The sequence below is a fragment of the Euprymna scolopes genome, chromosome 23 (assembly GCF_053919585.1).
Source record: "Euprymna scolopes isolate OS-2025 chromosome 23, ASM5391958v1, whole genome shotgun sequence".
Taxonomy (NCBI): domain Eukaryota; kingdom Metazoa; phylum Mollusca; class Cephalopoda; order Sepiida; family Sepiolidae; genus Euprymna; species Euprymna scolopes.
The window spans coordinates 47,483,410-47,488,955 of NC_136504.1; positions in this window are offsets into that span (position 1 = coordinate 47,483,410).

Sequence of the window (5,546 nt, forward strand, 5' to 3'; positions counted from 1 at the left end):
ACAGCGTGTGGTGTTTCCTGGAAGCTGAGTGACAACAAGTCTCCCCAGGTTTCCAGTACTCTCCACCTCTTTCGATAATATTTGCAAATAAATTTGCATTATCGCAACAGCTGATTGCCATTGATTTCTCGCTGGCAGCAGCTATTGGTCTTTGCTGGGATCTGAGTGGTAATAAGTCTCCCAAAGGTCCCAGTTCTTTTCGCACTTATTCGGCTGAAATCTGGTCAGTTCATCGGTCCTTTCTGCCTCCTTGACTTTACTTGGTTATTTTGTCCCCCTCTTTTGAAGAGGGTCAGTCGTGTGGCAATGGGGTTGGGGTTGGGTTAGAGAATTTATAGATATGCGGTTTCAGTGTACTTGATTCTATGTAGTGTTTCATATTTTGCCTTTGCAGCAGTTTGTCTGGCCCACGCTTGTTTCTCCTGTGTGTTAGTTTCCACATTCAAGGGTTTTCCTTAATATTTCAGCTGTTTTCATGATTGGTGTTCGTTGTATTTTTCCAGTCATTCCTTTGATTCCAATTTCTCCCATTCTTTTTTCAAAGTTTTTCGAGATTGTTCCTAGTGCTCCTACTATTATAGGTATTATTTTGATTTTCTTCGTCTTCCATATCCCTTTCAGCTCTCTGGCTAGCTCTGTGTATTTGCTCCGTTTCTCCTTTTCTTTGATATTCACCTTGTGGTCAGCTGGAACAGCAAAGTCAACGATTTGACAGGATTTTCCTTTCTTCTTCTTCTTCTTCTTCTTCTTCTTCTTCTTCTTCTTCTTATTATTATTATTATTATAAACCCCTTCTTATGCATCACCCAGTGTGAGTAATTGTGACGTCATCCCGAAAAAAAATCGCCTCTATCCTAAAACAAATAAACTGTGAAGTTTCTTATTCGTTCATCCGCTTCGTTCCAACCATATTATGACTGTAATCATAATAAGTATCACTGTTTTTACACTGAAACCTTAGCCACATCACTGGAAGATATTAACCTTATTAGCATTTCTTTGCTAGCATCTTCCTCCCATAGATTCTAGGGTTAACATGACATTATTTTGTTTTCTTTCTTTTCACTTTCGTTGAAGTAATTTTCTTTCTAATCGGAATCCGAAGTCTTCAGATATCTTTAAATCTTGATGACGTAATCAAATGAACACCGCAATTTAATGATAAATTTTCTCACGTGTTGAGTCGGTCTCTTTAGGGATGCTAAAAAGAGCGCTTAGAAATAATAAAGAATATATATATATATATATATATATATATATATATAAATAAATAAATATATATATATATATATTTATATATATATATAAATATATATATATAAATATATATATATATTTATATATATATTTATATATATATATATATATATATATATATATATATATATATGTATATTTAAATAAGGGAGTGGTCACCAACAATGTGTATTTTTTAACATTATTTTATTATTCCATGTCTTGGTTTTTCATTGAGAATTATGTTTGGATCATTGTAATAATGTTTTTAAGTCATTGAAATCGTTTACGCGCGTTTCAGACGGTCTGTGATGCGTCCTCGTCAGAAATTATTTTCAAATGTGTAAAAATGGCGATTTATTTACCCATTTTATATATATATATATATATATATATATATATATATATATATATATATATATATATATATATATATATATATATATATACTAACGCAGGGGCGCCCAGCTTTGCTCAGTTGTAAAATACGCTACAGCATGATATTTTAATTTATCCAGATTTCATATGTATTATTATAGAGCCGTGACTTTAAAAGCAAAAAAAAAAAAAAAAGAAAATAAATAAATAAATAAAGTATTTGGGTGCCATCAGTTAGAATCGAAACCGAAAGCAAAACTATAGCATTCAAAGCTGGTGACGTTACTACTGTTCCAATGTGACGTGGATATGAACTGATTAAAATTAAAAATTAACTATTAAATAAGATGAAGATACAAAATGTACAACGATTTTTTCTGATTTTGGCCTCTCAAAGACTATTTTAACCGGCTAAAGACCCATAAAAGAACGGTCCATGAAAAATCGAATAACCTGAGGCCCCTAACGCCGTTCTGCGACTTTTAGTTTCGGTAGAGATAGAGTTTGAAAATATAGAGACAGACAACACACACACACACTCATATATATATATATATATATATATATATATATATATATATATATATATATATATATATATAGTAAGTTATAAAATGTATATGGCGATTAAACCTAATCGCCATATACATTTTATAACTTACTAACTAGCTCTACCTACGTATTGAGCACTTTGGAAGTAAATACTTAAAGTTTACGCATAAATCTATACTTTCGTATATTAATTTTATGTGAGCAAATTAAGTAGTTATATATATATATATATATATATATATATATATATATATATATATATATATATATATATCTTATAAAATGTAGAAAGCCAAATTGCTATGAATATTTCTTTTTTTCTCCCGCATAAATCTTTGATCATAAAGAATAAACAAGATTTCGACTTAAGAAGTCTTCAGTTCTAACAATCCTTTTTTTTGTAAATCATCTTTACCGTTGTAGATATAACATCCCTTATGAATAGCAGTGGAGGCATTAGTCACGGTTGGTTTAAATGTCTTGTGCCACACGTGGCTACGAAGTGTGTATTATTAAGAAAAATGTTGGCACTTTGAAAACATCGTTTCATATTTGAATTATATTATAGAAATTCGAAAGTCAAACAACGATTCGTCTTGCCCCCCCCCCCCCCAAATTATATTATTCATCTTACAGAATAAACAAGCGTTCAACTTGACAAGGTCTTCACCAAGTTCTGACATTTATTTAAATTTTATTAACACATGTGTGTATGTGTTAGTGTTGGGACGATTAATCGGAATCGGGAATTGGAAAAATCGGAAGATTTGGGGGTATCGGAATCGGAATCGTTATACGGAATCGGAGAAATTGATGCCCATTTTCCGATGCAAAACGGTTCTTTTAAGTGTATTTTTTTATTTGATTATCTTTAAAGTAAAATCTTTCATTGCTGGTAATAATCATAAAATAATGAATATTTATTGATTTTAAAATGCCAGTAAAGCTAAAATGGATAAATCACTCACCATAAGTGTATTTTGACGTTTAGGAAAATATCTGCATATTTAACAAGTTTTTTCTACGAAAATCTGTGAAAATAAAATTCTTATAGTAAAATAATTAGAGATTTATAAGGAATCGGAATCAGAATCGGTAATTGTATCGGAATCGGGAAAAATATTGGAATCTTCCCATCACTAGCATGTAGGTATGTGTATACATACACATATATGTGTGTTTGTGAAGATGTTTTGGTATATACTTTCTATTATTCATATATACCAACATTTGTTTTAAGGGAGAGCTCGATGATTGATAACAAATACCAACAGAGCATATGTAATAAAAACATGTTGTTACATTCGAAAAACCAGGATTTTATTCACCTTCACAATTATTTTATTTTAAAACTAGCGGGGGAACCCGGCGTTGCCCGAGTGTTTGTTTCCGGGACGGGGGGGAGTTTTAAAAAATGTTATGGTAGGTAAGTAGGAAGGATCAAACCCGGAGTCATGAGTAAAAGTAGGAAAATAAAGTGTGAAAAAAAAACAAAAAACATCTGCAACGTTAACAGTTCGGCCACCAAGAAATGTCCATTCCAGTTGTTTAGGGGAAAAAAAACAAAAAAAAAAAAACGACTACGGTAGGTCGGCGCGAACGTGAAAATATAATGTGAATTGTCCAGCACGCTAACCACTACGCCACAGAGCACTGCAGCTTAGTTTAGTGATTTTAAATAACTTCACATGAAAGAACTACGAAGCCAAACCGGTGTTCTCTTCTCAACTGTTCCTTGTGAACGATCCCCAAACGGTGTTAAGTGGTGGCAGGGGGAGGAGGAATTTATAAGAGAGAACATATTTTACCACTTCCATTGATCTTAACCGATTTTGGCCGTGACTTCTCAGCAGAAAAAGTATAGAAATCTAAGATTATCGAGGAATTTGAGAAATAATAAGCCTATAACACACCTCAGATATTGTTCTGCCGTTTGTGCATATTATATTTGCATGATATATCTTGATTTTTAATCCTATTAATGTCAAAATCAGACGGGAAAAAATGAGTTCATTTTATTTATATAGAGAAGATATATATATATATATATATATATATATATATATATATATATATATATATATATATATATATATATATATATATATATCCTATAAAAAGTAGAAAGCCAAATTGCTATGAATGTTTCTTTTTTTCTCCCGCATAAATCTTTTATCATAAAGAATAAACAAGATTTCGACTTAAGAAGTCTTCAGTTCTAACAATCCTTTTTTTTGTAAATCATCTTTACCGTTGTAGATATAACATCCCTTATGAATAGCAGTGGAGGCATTAGTCACGGTTGGTTTAAATGTATTGTGCCACACGTGGCTACGAAGTGTGTATTATTAAGAAAAATGTTGGCACTTTGAAAACATCGTTTCATATTTGAATTATATTATAGAAATTCGAAAGTCAAACAACGATTCGTCTTGCCCCCCCCAAATTATATTATTCATCTTACAGAATAAACAAGCGTTCAACTTGACAAGGTCTTCACCAAGTTCTGACATTTATTTAAATTTTATTAACACATGTGTGTATGTGTTAGTGTTGGGACGATTAATCGGAATCGGGAATTGGAAAAATCGGAAGATTTGGGGGTATCGGAATCGGAATCGTTATACGGAATCGGAGAAATTGATGCCCATTTTCCGATGCAAAACGGTTCTTTTAAGTGTATTTTTTTATTTGATTATCTTTAAAGTAAAATCTTTCATTGCTGGTAATAATCATAAAATAATAAATATTTATGGATTTTAAAATGCCAGTAAAGCTAAAATGGATAAATCACTCACCATAAGTGTATTTTGACGTTTAGGAAAATATCTGCATATTTAACAAGTTTTTTCTACGAAAATCTGTGAAAATAAAATTCTTATAGTAAAATAATTAGAGATTTATAAGGAATCGGAATCAGAATCGGTAATTGTATCGGAATCGGGAAAAATATTGGAATCTTCCCATCACTAGCATGTAGGTATGTGTATACATACACATATATGTGTGTTTGTGAAGATGTTTTGGTATACACTTTCTATTATTCATATATACCAACATTTGTTTTAAGGGAGAGCTCGATGATTGATAACAAATACCAACAGAGCATATGTAATAAAAACATGTTGTTACATTCGAAAAACCAGGATTTTATTCACCTTCACAATTATTTTATTTTAAAATGAAAAAAAAAAAAACTTCGGTATAGTTACAAATCTTTGTTTTCATGAACAACCGCCAATTCCTCAAGCAGAAGAATAAAATAGAGATGCAAGAAAGAAAATAAAGAAAAATTCAAAATGCATAACTCATTAAGATGGATCCAATACAAGGTGTATGTTTTTTTTTTTTTAATAATTTTTGAGTTTTACATCACTATG